The sequence below is a fragment of the Triticum dicoccoides genome, chromosome 6A (assembly GCF_002162155.2).
Source record: "Triticum dicoccoides isolate Atlit2015 ecotype Zavitan chromosome 6A, WEW_v2.0, whole genome shotgun sequence".
Taxonomy (NCBI): Eukaryota; Viridiplantae; Streptophyta; class Magnoliopsida; order Poales; family Poaceae; genus Triticum; species Triticum dicoccoides.
Window position 1 is genome coordinate 624,927,712 of NC_041390.1, and position 18,533 is coordinate 624,946,244.

At 42.6% G+C, this 18,533-nt stretch overlaps 1 long non-coding RNA gene across 1 annotated transcript; it reads left to right on the top strand.

Moving 5' to 3' along the window:
* Positions 1-16,241: 16,241 nt before the first annotated feature.
* On the top strand, positions 16,242-16,775 carry LOC119314764. The gene is made up of 2 exons (XR_005152445.1): positions 16,242-16,297; positions 16,384-16,775. It is a non-coding gene; the product is annotated as an uncharacterized LOC119314764 (long non-coding RNA).
* The last annotated feature ends 1,758 nt before the right edge of the window (positions 16,776-18,533 follow it).

Sequence of the window (18,533 nt, forward strand, 5' to 3'; positions counted from 1 at the left end):
GTTGGAAGTAATACATTTTGATGTGTGCAGTCCAATGAGTGCTGAGGTGTGTAGTGGATATCGTTATGTTCTTACTTCACAGATGATTTGAGTAGATGTTGAGTATATTTACTTGATGAATCACGAGTCTGAATTATTGAAAGGTTCAAGTAATTTCAGGGTGAAGTTGAAAGATCGTCGTGACAAGAGGATAAAAGATCTATGATATGATCATAGAGATGAATATCTGAATTACGAGTTTTGCACAGAATTAAGACATTGTGGAAATTGTTTCACAACTAATACAGCCTGGAACACCATAGTGTGATGGTGTGTCCGAACATCATAACTGCACCCTATTGGATATGATGCATACCATGATGTCTCTTATCGAATTACCACGATAGTTTATGGGTTAGGCATTAGAGACAACCACATTCACTTTAAATAGGGCACCACGTAATTCCGATGAGATGACACCGTATGAACTATGGTTTAGAGAAACCTAAGCTGTCATTTCTTAAAAGTTTGGGGCTGCGATGCTTATGTGAAAAAGTTTCAGGCTGATAAGCTCGAACCCAAAGCGGATAAATGCATCTTCATAGGACACCCAAAACAGTTGGGTATACCTCCTGTCTCAGATCCGAAAGCAATAAGGGATTGTTTCTAGAATCGGGTCCTTTCTCGAGGAAAATTTTTCTCTCGAAGGAATTGAGTGGGAGGATGGTGGAGACTTGATGAGGTTATTGAACCGTCACTTCAACTAGTGTATAGCAGGGCACAAAGAGTTGTTCCTGTGGCACCTACACCAATTGAAGTGGAAGCTTATGATATTGATCATGAGACTTCAGATCAAGTCACTACCAAACCTTGTGGGATGACAAGGATGCGTACTACTTCAGAGTGGTACGTAATCCTGTCTTGGAAGTCATGTTGCTAGACAACAATGAACCTACGAGCTATGGAGAAGCGGTGGTGGGCCTGGATTTCGATAAATGGCTTGAGGCCATATAAAATCCGAGAGAGGATCCATGTATGAAAACAAAGTGTAGACTTTGGCAGAACAGCTCGATGGTCGTGAGGCTGTTGAGTATAGATGGATTTTAAAAGGAAGACGAACAATGATGGTAAATGTCACCATTAAGAAAGCTCGACTTGTCGTTAAGATGTTTCCCGACAAGTTCAAGGAGTTGACTACGATGAGACTTTCTCACCCGTAGCGATGCTAAGAGTCTGTTGGAATTATGTTAGCGATTACTGCATTATTTATGAAATCTTGCAGATAGGATGTCAAAACATTGTTTCCTCGACGATTTTTTAGGAAAGGTTGTATGTGATACAACCGGAAGGTTTTGTCAATCCTGAAAGATGCTAACAAGTGTGCAAAGCTCCAGCAATCCTTCTAAGGACTGGAGTAAGCATCTCGGAGTTGGAATGTATGCTTTGATGAGATGATCAAAGATTTTGGGTGTATACAAAGTTTATGAGAAACTTGTATTTCCAAAGAAGTGAGTGGGAGCACTATAGAGTTTCTGATGAGTATATGTTGTTGACATATTGTTGATCAGAAATGACGTAGAATTTCTGGAAAGCATATAGGGTTATTTGGAAAGTGTTTTTCAATGGAAAGCCTGAATTAAGCTACTTGAGCATTGAGCATCAAGATCTATAAGGATAGATCAAAATGCTTAAGGTACTTTCAAATGAGCACATACCTTGACATGATCTTGAAGGTGTTCAAGATGGATCAGTCAAAGAAGGAGTTCTTGCCTGAGTTGTAAGGTATGAAGTTAAGACTTAAAGCTCGACCACGGCAGAATAGAGAGAAAGGACGAAGGTCGTCCCCTATGCTTAAGACGTAGGCTCTACAGTATGCTATGCTGTGTACCGCACCTGAAGTGTGCCTTGCCATGAGTCAGTCAAGGGGTACAAGAGTGATCCAAGAATGGATCACAGGACAGCGGTCAAAGTTATCCTTAGTAACTAGTGGACTAAGGAATTTTCTCGATTATGGAGGTGGTAAAAGAGTTCGTCGTAAAGGGTTACGCCGATGCAAACTTTGACACTAATCCAGATTATTCTGAGTAGTAAACTGGATTCGTATAGTAGAACAGTTATTTGGAATAGCTGCAAATAGAACGTGGAAGCAGCATTTATAATATGACCTAGAGATTTGCGAAGTACATACGGATCTGAATGTTGCAGACCCGTTGACTAAAACCTCTCTCACAAGCAAAACATGATCAAACCCAGAACTCATTGAGTCTTAATCACATGATGATGTGAACTAGTTTAGTGACACTAGTAAACTCTTTGGATGTTGGTCACATGGCGATGTGACCTGTGAGTGTTAATCACATGGCGATGTGAACTGGATTATTGACTCTAGTGCAAGTGCGAGACTGTTGGAAGTATGCCCTAGAGGCAATAATAAATTAGTTATTATTATATTTCCTTGTTCATGATAATCGTTTATTATCCATGCTAGAATTGTATTGATAGGAAACTCAGATACATGTGTGGATACATAGACAACACCATGTCCCTAGTAAGCCTCTAGTTGACTAGCTCGTTGATCAATAGATGGTTACAGTTTCCTGACCATGGACATTGGATGTCGTTGATAACGGGATCACGTCATTAGGAGAATGATGTGATGGACAAGACCCAATCCTAAGCATAGCACTAGATCGTGTAGTTCGTATGCTAAAGCTTTTCTAATGTCAAGTATCATTTCCTTAGACCATGAGATTGTGCAACTCCCGGATACCGTAGGAGTGCTTTGGGTGTGCCAAACGTCACAACGTAACTGGATTACTATAAAGGTACACTACGGGTATCTCCGAAAGTGTCTGTTGGGTTGGCACGAATCGAGACTGGGATTTGTCACTCTGTGTAAGCGGAGAGGTATCTCTGGGCCCACTCGGTAGGCCATCATCATAATGTGCACAATGTGATCAAGGAGTTGATCACGGGATGATGTGTTACGGAATGAGTAAAGAGACTTGCCGGTAACGAGATTGAACAAGGTATCGGGATACCGACGATCGAATCTCGGGCAAGTATCGTACCGCTAGACAAAGGGAATTGTATACGGGATTGATCGAATCCTCGACATCGTGGTTCATCTGATGAGATCATCGTGGAACATGTGGGAACCAACATGGGTATCCAGATCCCGCTGTCGGTTATTGACCGGAGAACGTCTCGGTCATGTCTGCATGCTTCCCGAACCCGTAGGGTCTACACACTTAAGGTTGGTGACGCTAGGGTTATAGAGATATTAGTATGCGGTAACCCGAATGTTGTTCAGAGTCCCGGATGAGATCTCGGACGTCACGAGGAGTTCCGGAATGGTCCGGAGGTAAAGAATTATATATAGGAAGTGCTATTTCGGCCATCGGGACAAGTTTCGGGGTCACCAGTATTGTACCGGGACCACCGGAAGGGTCCCGGCGGTCCACCGGGTGGGGCCACCTGCCCCGGGGGGCCACATGGGCTGTAGGGGTGTGCGCCTTGGCCTATATGGGCCAAGGGCACCAGCCCCAAGAGGCCCATGCGCCAAGAGATAAGGAAAGGAAGAGTCCTAAAGGGGGAAGGCACCTCCGAGGTGCCTTGGGGAGGAGGGACTCCTCCCTAGCCGCACCCTTCCTTGGAGGAAGGGCCAAGGCTGCGCCCCCCTCTCCCTTGGCCCTATATATAGTGGGAGGAAGGGAGGGCAGCCCCACCTAAGCCCTGGCGCCTCCCTCTCCCTCCCATGACACATCTCCCTCCTCCCGCAGCGCTTGGCGAAGCCCTGTTGGAATCCTGCTACTTCCACCACTACGCTGTCGTGCTGCTGGATCTCCATCAACCTCTCCTCCCCCCTTGCTGGATCAAGAAAGAGGAGACGTCGCTGCTCCGTACGTGTGTTGAACGCGGAGGTGCCGTCCGTTCGGCGCTAGGATCATCGGTGATTTGGATCACGACGAGTATGACTCCATCAACCCCGTTCTCTTGAACGCTTCCGTGCGCGATCTACAAGGGTATGTAGATCCACTCCTCCCTCGTTGCTAGATGACTCCATAGATTGATCTTGGTGACACGTAGATTTTGAATTTCTGCTACGTTCCCCAACATAACCTATTAACTTAGTGCCTTGTGCCAGTTCCTGTTTTCTGCCTTATTTTTGTTTTACAGAAAATCAATATCAGATAAGATCATATCTTCCCGAAACTTTGTGGAGATTTTTTTTCTGGAGATAAGGATCAACGTCAACTTGGAAGCCAAGGAAGAAGCTTCCAGAGGGCTCCACATGGCACCAGGGTGTGCCTCGGGAGGGGGCGCCCAGTGCCATGTGTTGGGGAATGCAGCAGAAAACAAAATTTTCTGACTTACTCACCAGCCCAGGACCACTATAAAGATTACATACAAGGTTTGATCTTTTTTGTTACCGACTCATAGCGCAGCGGAAGTTGAGTCGATAACGATCGACGGTGCAGATCCCCGCAGCTTGGATTTACAACCTCCCAACCACGAGGATGTATACCCTCATCCGCCCCTCGGACAGCCCTCCGGGACAGCCCTTCGGGAGGACCTTTGAAACTCGAACGGTCACTCGGACAGCCCTTCGGGAGGACCTTCGAAACTCGGACAGTCACATCGACAGCCCTTCAGGAGGCACTCTCGAACTAAGACCGAAACTACGATCTCTCTACAGATTTGCACACATACGGTGTCATCTATCCGACAGGGCTTCGTCGTCCAGAACTAGTTCCCACTGGAACCAAGAGAGCCTTTCGGCTCTATGAAACTGCTTCGCTGGGAGGGAGAGAGAAGCAAGACAAGTCAAATGGCATGTGTATGTGAGAAGGGATGAAGGATTGGGCAGCTCCTCCTCCTCCTTATATAGGAAAACCAAGGGGTAGGATGGGCATTCAAAAATACCAATGTACCCCCACTTTATGTCACACATAAGGGGCATATGAGGAAATTGGGGTGCCATGTGGAGCTCCAAGGAGCTCCTCCTAGCTTGGCTGGCCACCCCCTTGGGGCCCCCATGAGGGGCTCCCTTATCCTCCTTAGCCTTCTAGAAGACTTTTGGAAATATCCCAAAAGGTGGTTTTCCATAAATATCCCAAAAAGCACTTTCACTATCGCCGACATTTTTCAGTGTCCTTTTGAACTGAAAATATTTATGTGGACTTAGAACATTTCTAGTACCCACTAAAATAATTTTCAACATGATCCAGAACAATTCCGGTTTAGTGATTTTCATCTGCGAAAAGCATCTGAAGCGGTTTCGGTAGCTCCGGAACATGTTCGGTTTTCATCCCGGAAAATTCCAAAAAGTTTCCATAATGATTCTGGCACCCTTCAAGAATTATCAGGCATGTGTCAAAACCAATTTGACTTAATGGTATCCCCCAAAACGACTTTTCAGTTTCACCGGAACTCATCCGGTGACCTCTCTCTTCAGAACTCTTCCGCTGTCTCCGAAAACTTTTTCCGGAGACTTTCTCTCACACTCCCTATCTAGTATTCAGTAGATAGATGACCCTTAAGCGTGTGACCCTATAGGTTCTGTGAAGTATAGACATGGAACGGAACCCCTTCTGATCAATGATCAACATCGGAGCTGTGGACACCCATATTGACCCCTATACCCACACGAACGAATATTCGAGTGAACCTCCAGTTGCAGTGTGCTATTCCCGTTGCTTCGCGATATGTTACAAATACCTGAGGTGAGACATGTTGGCATCCCTGTGGGTCAACAACTTGTCCACTATGCCAGTTACCTTGTTACCGGTATTGTTCTCTTTTCTCGTTCACGTGTTTCGGCATCCCCGTGATCAAATCACAAAGTGTCTGGCTAGATGATGACGGATACCGTAACACTGAGAGGGCCCAGAGATATCTCTCCATCATCGGAGGAGCAAATCCCAATCTCGAGCTATCAAGTTTCTTGACACACTTTCCCATGAACTCGTAAGACGCCATAATAGCCATCCATTTACGGATGACGTTTAACAAACCCCAAAGTTCATGAAGCAAGTATGAAGAAACTCGATACTCTCATGGTCTAAGGAATTATGCAAACATTAACTTCTCTGTGTTATTAACCATTAACTTATGACGAATGTATCTCATAGCATAACATCAATCGGGTCGATTCAACACAAGTGTTCATATACCTTTTATCTTGTTACTTGACCGCCGAGAGATTGACAACCTCTTGTTGCGTTGGGTGCGAAGGTTTGCGTTTTGTGTGCAAGTGCTGTTTACGTGGTGTTGCTTGGTTCTCCTACTGGATTGATAACCTTGGTTTCTTAACTGAGGGAAGTACTTACTCTACAGTGCTGCATCATCATCTCCTCTTCGGGGATAAAAATCCAACATAGTTTACAAGTAGCAGGAAGAATTTTGGCGCCGTTGCCGGAGAGGATCAAGTCAACATCGTCTCTCATCAACTTGCCAATTTCTGGCTCCATTGCCAGGGAGACATCATCAACATTACCAAGTACCTACACTCTCAACTCTTACCTTCACATTTACTTTATTTGCCATTTGCCTCTCATTTTTCTCTCCCCCACTTCTAATTTTTTTTACAATTTTTTTCTCTTTTGCCGTTTTTATTTGCCTTTTTCTTGTTTGCTATCTTTGCTTTTGTTGCCATGTGCCTTCTATTTGCTTGCTAAAAATTTATTGTTATGGATCCTCATCCACTTGCTAATCTTTTCAAAAGATCCAATCATGATGAACCAATTGCTAGTGATTTGAGTGCTCTTGATTATCTCTATGAAGTTTTGCTTTACAAAGTGACTCATGATAGCTCCTTGATTGAACAGCATGATTGGAATGATGTTACTATAAATTCTATTAATGTCAATTATGTTATTGATGTGCAAAACCCCAAGATTGGGGATGATGATTTTGTTGTGTCCACTACTCATTGTAATGATCATGATTGGGGTGATGCTTCTTATGATCTTGAAAATTTATTTATGGCTCATGATGATTATGTTATTGATAATAATGCTTGCAATAATATTGAAAGTGGGTTTGGGAGAGTGTCAACTTTAGAAAAATCCCACATATTTGGAGGGTCTTCAATCTTATGATTTTTTTGATAAAAGTGGGTTTGGAGAGGTCATGACTTTAGTTGATGATAATCCCACTATTTTGGAAGAGTGTCAACTTTGCATGCATGTGGATCATTTAGATAATATGTTATGTTGAGTTTGATTATGATCCTACATGTAATTAATATGAGAGAGGAAAATATGGTTGTATAATTTTTCATGTTACTAAATTACCTCTCTTCATGTTGAGATTCTTATTGTTTCTTTCTTCCTTGCATATGCTAGATGTTGCTTGTCTTGACAGTTTGTTTACTTATGCATAGGAACTATGTTAGACTTAAATGTGTTTCACATGTTTTATGATGCTCTCTTTATGTTTCATTTACTAGCTTTCATGTGAGCATCATTGAGATCTCATGCTTAGCTAAGGGCGTAAAACGATGGCGCTTGTTGGGAGGCAACCCAACGAATAAAATAAATTTTTATTTTTCACTTTTTGGTTCTGTTCTTTTGTTTACCCTTTATTTGCCTCTGTTTTGAGTTTGTTTTTATATTTTAATTAGTGTTTGTACCAAGTAAGACCTTTGGGATGATGTGGATGCTTGTGAACGCAATTCTGTGAAAAACAGTAACTTTGACGCCCAGTCCAAAATTTTTATAAATTCGTCAGTGCATAGAATGAGTCTGAATTTCTTACACATGATTTATATACAAATTGTCCACGTTGTACTTAATTTTTTAAATTTTTTGGAGTTTCAGAAGTATGGCTTGTCGACAGATTGCTACAGACTGTTCTGTTTTTGACAGATTTTATTTTTTATGCATTGTTTGCTTGTTTTGATGAAACTATGGATCGTATCGGGGGGTGCAAGCCATGGGAAAGTGATAACACAGTACCTATAATGCAAAATAAAATTTGAATTGATTTTGAACAGTACTTTTAGTAGTAAATTGTTTTGTTATAGTAACGGATGTCACGAAGGTTTTGTTGAGTTTTGTGTGATTGAAGTTTTCAGGTTTTGGGTGTGATGACAATGGATGAAGGAATGAAGAGATGCAAAGGCCTAAGCTTGGGGATGCCCAAGGCACCCCAAGGTAATATCCAAGGATACTCAAGCGTCTAAGCTTGGGGATGCCCCGGAAGGCATCCCCTCTTTCTTCTAGTGACTATCGGTAACACACTTGAGGCTATATTTTTATTCGTCACATGATATGAGTTTTCCCTGGAGTGTCTTGTATGATATGAGTCTTTGCTTTTTAGTTCATCACAATCATCACCTCTGAACACATTTGCTTGAGATAGCTTCACGTTATCATGATTTGTTAGAATTGCTCTTTGTGCTTCACTTAAATTTGTTGAGCTAGGTGGTTGCTCTAGTGCTTCACTTAAATATTTTTGAGCATGGTGATGCGCTTGTTTTGAAGAAACTTGTTCTCTTGCTTCACTTATATCTTTTTGGGAATGCTAGATATTTTGTAGAAATTTACTCTCATGCTTCACTTACATCTTTTCGAGAGTTGAAAATAGTTATGGTAAAATGTACAAGCTATGAGCTTGGTCCCCATGTGATGAATATTCAAGAGGGATAATGAAAAATAGTATAAAAATTTTATGGGACATGAAAAACTTGATTCTTTGCAATAGTTTTGAGATATGTAGATGATGATATGTGAGTTATGTTTATGAGTAACTATGCTCTAGTATGAATATTGATGTTAAGGTTTATGATTGCCTATGCAAGCACGTAAAGTCAATAGTTATGCAATGAAGTTACATCCTACTTATGGTGCATTATTCGGTGTTTGTTATGTTTTATGTATGCATGTGCATCATTATGGTTTCTTAGTTGGTCGCTTCTCAATCTTTATGCTAGCCTCCATTTGTACTAAGTGGGAATACTACTTGTGCATCCATTACCTTAAACTTGTTTTGCCAATTGTGTCCACCATATCTACCAATATGCGGTATTTCAATGCCGTCCTAAGTAAATTTGCATGTGCCATCTCAAAAAAAAAATCTCAAAAATAATTTCTCTTTTGTGTGCCCGTATCGCTCATGAAGCGGTGAGGGGTGCCCGATGATCTTCAGGTTGGATATGTCATTCTCAAGATGACTGTTTATTCACTTGTCATTGCACGAGAGTGTGGCGGTATTAGGGATGCCCAGTACCGAATTGCAAAAATTACAAAAAGAGAGAAAACTCTCAAAAAAATAAGTAAACTCTTCCGGATGTGAATGGAAAATAAGGGACAAAGTCTCAAAACCATGAAACGATAATGGGGATAAAAACTTTTACTTTCTGTTTGGGAACCGCCTATGATGTTTCTAGTGTGAAAAGTGTTGGGAACTGTAAGTCATTTTCATTGACGAGAAAAGCATGCCTCCCAAAATAAATTTTTCATCTCTCTTTAAAAAGTTTGAGCTCTGGCACCTCTGTAAATCAATGCTTCCCTCTGCGAAGGGCCTTTCTATTTACTTTCTATGTTGAGTCCCATCCTTCTCTTTAAAAGCACCAACTAGGGGGTCATGTGATCATGTGTGTGCATGAAATATGATTGATATTCGAGTGTGTTTCATGAATGGATCAATGATAGAGCTTAATGGGCTAGTGATAATTTTCTTTAGCATTGTTATTTTGAAAGGCATGGTTGCTTGTTAGCATCACTTGAGTATTTATGTCATCATGTCAAAATATAGACTATTGCTTTGAATCATACAAGTCCTCATGTCTATGCTATGAAAATAACTTGATGAGTATGTTGGGTAGCATTCCACAATCAATTTTTTTTGTCACTTTCCTACTCAAGGACGAGGAGTTAAGCTTGGGGAAGATTGATACGTCTCCAACGTATCTGTATTATTTTTGCTTGTTTCATCCTATGATATTATTATTCTTGGATGTTTTTAGTATCATTTCATGTAGTTTTATATCATTTTATGGTGACTAACCTATTAACTTAGTGCCTTGTGCCAGTTCCTGTTTTCTGCCTTATTTTAGTTTTACATCAAATCAATATTAGATAAGATCAAATTGTGCCGAAACTATTTGGAGATTTTTTTCTGGAGATAAGGATCAACGCCAACTTGGAAGCCAAGGAAGAAGCTTCCAAAGGGCCCCACATGGCACCAGGGCGAGCCCTAGGGGGGCGACCTAGTGCCATGTGGGCCCCCTCTACCTTCTTTTGCCCTACTTCTGTCTCTATAAATTCAGAAGAATTCCAAAAACCCTATAGGAGTCCACGAAATACTTTTTCCGCTGCCACAAGACTCTGTTCTCGTGGGATTCCATCTGGAGGCCTTCTCCGGTACTCTGTCGGAGGGGGAACTCATCACAGAGGGGCTCTACATCAACCTTGCCGCCTCTCCGATGATGCGTGAGTAGTTCACTGTAGACCTATGGGTCCGTAGGTAATAGCTAGATGGATCTCTCTCTCTCACTCTTCATGTTTCTCAATACAATGGTCTCCATGATCTTCATGGAGATCCATTCGATGTAATGACTTTATGTGGTGTGTTTGTTGGGATCCGATGAATTGTGAGTTTATGATCAGATCTATCCTTGTTTTATTTGAGTTCTTCTTTGATCTCTTTTATGCATGATTTAGTATAGCCTTGTATTTCTACTCCGAAGTTTTGGTTTGGTTTGGCCAACTAGATTGGATCTTCTTGCAACGGGAAGAGGTGCTCGGTAATGGGTTCAATCTTGCGGTGCTCAGTCCTAGTGACAGAAGGGGAAATGACATGCATGTATTGTTGCCATTAAGGATAACAAGTTGGGATGAATTATTGTTTGTGTTTATCTTGACTACATCATGTCATTGTTCTTTATGCATTACTTCGTTCTTTTGGACATAATACACTACATGCATGCTGGAAGCGGTCGATGTGTGAAGAAATAGTAGTAGATACAGGCATGAGTCAGTCTATTTGTTTTGGATGTGATGCCTATATCATGATCATTGCCTTGGATAGCATCATAATTATTTGCTTTTCTATCAATTGCCCAACAGTAATTTGTTTACCCACCGTATGATATTTCTTGACACATGCCTCTAGCACTACTACAAAAACAGCTATAGCCAATATGGACACTACCGCTAGCAAACAAAACTTCATAATGCATGTCTGGTACATCTACTCGATGCATGACTTACCGGCGTATGCGCTATTCGTTGGCTGGTGTGTGCATGGAAGGTTCCCGTGCCCCACATGCAAGGCAGCTCTTCAGTTTCATTGGCTGGAGGCGGGTCGCAAGTATTCTTGCATCAACTTGCATAGACCGTTCATGGATCCTCGCCATAAGTTCAAAAAAGACAAGAAGAACTCCATGAAAGGTAGAGTTGTCAAACACTCTGCACCACCTGCGTTGACAGGCCAACCAATCCTGGATCAGTTAAACGCTCTCGAGCCTGATCCAGAGCGTCCAGGGTATTTCAAGGGGTATAATTCGAAACACGCATGTACTCACAAGACATGCTTGTGGGATCTACCTTACTTCAAAGACCTCCTTCTTCCACACAACATCGATGCGATGCACACTGAAAAGAATATTGGTGAGGCCCTTTTTGGTACATTGTTCGGCATAGAGGGGAAGTCAAAGGATAATCCTAAGGCTAGAGTGAATCAGCAGACTTTATGTGATAGACCGTTACAGAACATGCGACAACCGAAAGGAAAGAAGAACTGGATGAAGCCAAAGGCCTGGCTCCATCTTGGAAGGCCAGCTATGAGGGAAATTATCTTGTGGGTGAAAATGCAGTTGATGTTCCCTGATGGGTATGCAGCGAATCTAAAGAGGGGAGCGAGTCTTGAAAAATTGAAAATATTTGGTCTCAAGAGTCACGATTGGCACATATGGCTTGAGCGGGTACTGTCGGCGATGTTGCGTGGCTTTATTCCTGAGGATGAATGGCTAGTACTGGCAGAGCTGAGCTATTTCTTCCGTGTTCTTTGTGCGAAAGAACTATCGCCTGCGGTGATAGATGACATGGAAAAGTTAGCGCCAGAGTTGCTCTGCGAGTTAGAGAAGATCTTTCCACCGGGCTTCTTTTATCTAATGCAGCATTTGATTTTACTTCTCCCGACCGAGGCAAGATTGGGGGGCCCATGCAAAATCATTGGTGCTATGCAACTAAGAGGATGCAGAAGACGCTTCGAGCAAAATGTAAAAATAAACATAGAATTGAAGCATCGATGGCCAAGGCATTCATTACTGAGGAGGCAGCAAACTTCGTGACAGCACACTACGAAGCCAAAAATCATTATTTGCATAATCCGAAGCCTCGGTACAATGCTGGTGACCCTAAAAAAGGTGGATCAACCTCAACCTATTCAAAGGGAAGCTCGCACCAGCCGGTGCTTCGAAACCAATAGAGTTAGATGTCGAAGAATGGCAGACCCTAATATGACACAAATAAGGAATAAGATGAAGAAAAACAAGGAAGAGGAGGAAAAGAAGGAATAGAAGAAGAAGAAGAAGAAGAAGAAGAAAAAGAAAAAGAAGAAGAAGAAGAAGAAGGTCTTCTTCTTCTTAGATTATTTTCCCCAAAAAAGACATACTTATATAGTTAATTATCCTCCACAATGACATAATTAGTTTATTTAGTCCATTTATTACATAATTAGATTATTTGTTGCAAAAATGGCATAGTAACCTTGGTTACGTCATAAATGTCATATACTTAGCTTATTTTCCGCCAAAATGACACAATAAGCTTAGTTAGGTCAAAAGGCATAATTACCTTGGTTAGCTCGAAAATGACACAAACAAGCAATAAGAAGAAGAAAAACAAGAGGAGAAAAAGAAAGAGAATAAAAACTCTTCTTCTTCTAGTCTTCTTCTTTTTCTTCTTCTTCTTCTAACTTCCTTATTTCCCATTTTGCAGATTTGATTCACTTCACTAAAGCTTGCATTGATGGAGTGCTTGTGTTTACCTTTTGTTTTGATTTTGTATCATGAACAATGTGAAACTTGCTACCTATGGATGAAACTATTATTATATGGTGAAACTTGCACATTTTGTTTTGGTATATCTGTTGGATGATCATATCCATATGGCAGGGATATAGTTTCTTATGTGTTGGATATCATATCCTGTGAAATATATATATATATATATATATCATATATTTGCTGTGAAAATGCTTGGATATGACAAAAAATAGAATAAAAAGGGGCAATATAGGCACTTTGTTATCTGCCACCGACGGCAAAGGGCTCTTTGCCGTCTGCCGCAGATGGCAAACGTGACATGTGGCAGCAACCTGTGCAACCTAGGAGCACTGGGTCTGACCCATTTGGTTATTATGCCGTCGGCTGGCAGACGGTAAAGGCAAGTGATTCTTTGCCGCCTGCTGGCGAATGACAAAGAAAAGGGAGGCAGATGGCAAAGAGTGCTTAGGAGTGACATTATGCCATGGCCTGCTGATGTCATGAAGTAGGCGGCAAAGGGGAGGGCACCTTTGCTATCAATCGGCGGATGGAAAAGTGTCCCGTTAGCCACCTAACATGGCTAACGTGTATTCTTTGTTGTCCACTTTATTTGCCTCCTGCTTGGCTAGGAAAGCTGATGGCAAAGACCTTTACCGTCCGTTGTGCGGAAGCAGACGGCAAAGAAGGTCATTACCGTAACATACAGTGCTAGAACTGTTTGTAATCTGCGGCAGATGGCAAACATCTTTGTCGTCCGCTTTCTGGTTCTTTGCCGTCTGCCATGGCAGACGACAAATTAGCTGATTCCTGTAGTGCCCATGACCGCCTTCTATTGCACCTAGTGCTATATCCATGGCTTGAGCTCATGTATTGTGTGAGAGTTGAAAATGCTGAAGCGCATTAGAAGTATGAACCAATTGCTTGGCTAAAATCAGGGTTGTTCATGATAAAGTATTTTATGTTAAGAAGATGGAGCATGACAGGGCTATATGATTTTGTAGGGATAACCTTCTTTAGCATTGATATTTTGAAAGACATGATTATTTGTGGGATGCCTGAGTATTGATGTCTTTATGTCAAATTATAGACTATTGCTTTGAATCACTCGTGTCTTAATATTCATGCCATGATTAGATTATATGATCAAGATTATGCTAGGTAGCATTCCACATCAAAAATTATATTTTTTATCATTTACCTACTTGAGGAAGAGCAGGAATTAAGCTTGGGGATGCTGATGCGTCTTCATCGTATCTATAATTTTTGATTGTTTCATGCCAATATTCTACCACTTTTATATACTCTTGGCAACATTTTATATTATTTTTTGGGACTAACGTATTGATCCAGTGCTCGGTGCCAGTTCCTGTTTGTTGCATGTTTTTTGTTTCATAGAATACCCATATCAAACAAAGTCGAAATGCAATAAATTTGTACAGAGAATTATTTTGGAATATATGTGATTTTTGGGAAGTGGAATCAATGCAAATGGAGGCCCATGACCTCCACATGCCACCAGGGAACGGCTCCACCACCTGGCTTGTGGTGGTCCATGTGGGAGTCCCGTAAGTCGGTTGGGGCTCTTCTTCGGGCGCAAGAAAGCTAATATCCGGAAAAAAATTGTGTTAAAATTTCAGCTCGATCGGAGTTACAGATCTCCGGGAATATAAGAAATGGTGAAGGACCAGAAAACTGGAAGGTGAAACAGAAGAGAACAGAGAGATAGATCTAATCTCAGAGGTGGCTCTTGCCCCTCCGCTGCCATGGAGACCAAGGACCAGCGGGGGAACCATCCTCCCATCTAGGGGGGAGGCATGGAAGAAGAAGAATAAGGGGGGCTCTCTCCCCCTCTCTTCCAGTGGCGTCGGAAGGCCGCCGGGGGAACGATCATGACGGCGATCTACATCAACAACCTTGCAACCATCAACACCAACAACACCTCATCTCCCTGCTGTAATCTCTACTTAAACATGGTTCTCCATGCTATATATTATTTCCCAAGGATGTGTGGCTATCCTATGATGTCTGAGTAGATATGTTTTGTCCTATGGGTCGATTGATGATCGTGATTGGTTTGAGTTGTATGTTTTATTATTGGTGATGTCCTATGGTGCTCCTCGTGTTGCACAGGCGTGAAGGATCCCCGGTGTAGGGTGTTGTAATACGTTCATGATTCTCTTATGGTGGGTGGCTAGTGACAGAAGCTTACACCTGAGTAAGGGGGTTGTTGTGTATGGGAGTAAAGAGGACTTGATACTTAATGCTATGGTTGGGTTTTACCTTAATGATCTTTAGTAGTTGTGGATGCTTGCTAGAGTTCCAATCATAAGTGCATATGATCCAAGTACAGAAAGTGTAGTAGCTCATGCCTCTCCCTCATATAAATTTGCAATAATGATTACCGGTCTAGTTATCGATTGCCTATGGACAAATCTTTCTCTTGTGTTACAAAAGCTTTATACTAAACAACTAACTATTATTATCTTCCAATTTGCTCATAGTTTTATTATCGCAAAGTACTCCTAGTTTTATTCTTGCAAACATATCCTATCAACTACAAAATAGTTTCATACTTGTTCTAGGTAAAGCGAACATTAAGTGTGCGTAGAGTTGTATCGGTGGTTGATAGAACTTTAAGGGAATATTGATTCCGCCTTTAGCTCCTCATTGGATTCGACACTCTTATTTATCGAAAAGCTACCATTAATCCCCTATACTTGTGGGTTATCAAACTGCACATGCGTGTCCTGTGCCATCATGCTCTTGCAGAAAACTGCAACGTACTTCCCGAGTGGTGCTGCGTCGTGACTGTGGACGGCAGCGGAGATTCCTTTGGCACTGTAAAAACAGTAATAACTGTACACACATGGCTGCCTTGGGTCTTGGGCAGATTCTGCCTACGGCACTGAATGCACTGGTGCTACTAGTAGCTACTACACTGCAACAAGACACTGCATTTTGATGCATATGCATGTGCATTTTGATACTCGCATTTATTTAGATCCTGGTCTGTTCTCTCCACGGCTATAAGAATGGGATCCTCGTGCCTTACAAGTGTGCATCGATCCCACTCTCTCCTCTCCGCCTTCCAACTATCATTCCTACCACATTCTAAACTAGCAGTATGAGTGCCTCAAACGCCGGTGGCCAGAAGAACAACGACAATAAAGGCAAGTTGTTTCTACAGGAAATCTTCTTTCTTCCCTCTTGGAACTGGATTGTATACATCCCAAAACCTTTTCTATTCTTACATCGCTAAATTTATTTCAGGGACAGGAACAAGCGAGGACAAGACAGAGAAACATGAAGAGGTTTCGCAGGGTAAGTCACTCTAATTTGGTCTTCTTACCACCGAAAGTTAGTCCAATGTTGATCGTGTGAAGATATTGATTATCCGTATTGTATAGGACGAAGACGCGTGGTGATCAACATCACCGACATCAAACGACCACCCCCACCTCAACATCTGAACAAGTACTTGGCGGCTGACACCCCAAAGGACGACAAACCATTGCCACCACATTGACCATGAAGATAACTTCATGGATGCTGCCCTCCACACTAGGAGGGAAAGACAAGTTGCCCTAGTTATGTTTGTGTGGTAGTATCGTATCTTTATTTATTTCAGTCTGTCCTACTACTAGTAGTACTCAAGTCTCGTGTTTCCGCAATTAGTCTCTCTGTCATGTTATTATTTCATCAAGCTTGCTGCATGACACGTCTTGTAAGCAAACATTAGTTGTAAAAGTTATGTGTACCTTCAAGTATCAATCCTATTTACCAATTATTGGCACGCCCACGAGCTTGACCTTTTGTAAAGCCAAGGCTTGCCCGTGTCTCTGGCTGGAGGTACTCCTTGGACGAGAGGTACCTAGCCATGCAAATTGGAAAGAGATGAGAGACATATTTCTACGGATCAAAGCCCCACCCGTCCAAATAAAAACCATTGTCAAACGGCTATTATCACTTCCTATACTACACCGTCGAGTCCTCGTGCACACGCTCCTCTCTAAAATAAATAAAGACCAGGATGAATCATGCTGTATTTCTGTGACCAGAATGTTGCCGTGACCTTGGCACCTAGCCATGCAAAATCCAAAGCTGCGAGACTGCGAGAGTATACGCGACAAGTATGTGCTCTGTAGCTTGGAGAAGAACCGGTGTGGCGGGGCCCACGAGCATGCAGATGCATGGCACGAGGAGCACAGGAGCTACCTTATTACCTAGTAGGCGTGCTAGAGATGCAGACTCATGGCTCATGCCAATCTTCACATCACTACAACACAATAAGCACACAGAGACGCTAAATTTGGAGGCTAGAGACGTAGGGGTCGTTTGGAACACTGGATTCCTGTTGTGATTTCAAATGATAGAAATTTTCTAGAAAAGTTCCTTGTGAAGCAATTAGAAGGAGGGGAACCTTTTGATTAAGTAAAATCGCCTTTTTTTCTCTCCCCAAATTCGTCCGAAACATAGAGCCTAGAATATTTTCCCATTTTTGAAATCCCAAATCAGAGCCCAAATGATGAAATTGAAAGAAGAGAAAGATTTGGGGCTCACCTAATGATTTTACTCTAGTCCGGTTCAGGCATGGGTGACAAGGAAAAAACAAAGACAAACAAAGGGGCCACAAATAGTCGGTGATGTCATCTTAAATTATTAGGTTGACTTGGGGCCACAAACTAGATGAGTCCTAAACACACCCTAAGAAAAATTGACCAAAAATTAAATTATTAGGCAAATTTTCTCACACATTTCTGGATTTATTCGTGAACATTTATTGAGTTGCTATATTATACTTATGGTCGGAGGTTTATGCAGCAAACCCAAAAAATAATCACTTCATACATAATAAGTGTGGCTAATTTAAACTAAGCCCAGTTCAAAATTGTGACACTTAGTTCGAATCGGAGGGAGTAGTTGACTTGCGCAAAGTCCAGCACCAAAAAGTGGTGCTGTGCGTCCAACCTCGGGTACCATAGCATCATGAACTTGATCACCACCATCGGGTCCGCTTTCTCGCCCAGGTGGCTTGTAGGGAAAACATTAGAGCATCTCTAGCAGACCCTGCATCCCGCCCCTACCCGCAAAATAACCGTCAAAATAAGGGTCGGGAAGAAAAATCCCACCCGATCAGACCCCGCATCTCGCCCCGGCGCGCAAAAAAATTTGAAGGGCGCGGCAAAATCTCGGCCCCAACCCGCGAATACGCGGGTTTCCCCCTCGCCGCTGCAGTGCCCTGCATATTAGCGGAAGCGGTTGGTGGGGGCTGAAATTTCAGCCCGCGCTTTCCCCACCAACCACCTCCCCTCTCCCCCTCGCCCCGTCGCCGGGCCGCCGCCCAAGATTCCGGCGAAAGCAGCTGGCGGGAGCACGCCGAAAGGCCGCCACACGCACGAGGCCTCCCCTCTCTCCCTCCCCCTGCGTCGGCGGGCCGCCGGATTTGCGGATCTGCGGTCCTTCATCGCGGGCCGCCGGATTTGGCTTTTTCCGGCCGCCGGTGGCTGCGTCGAGTGATGGAATGGTCGGGGAGCATCTCCCGTAGCCCTGGCAAGGG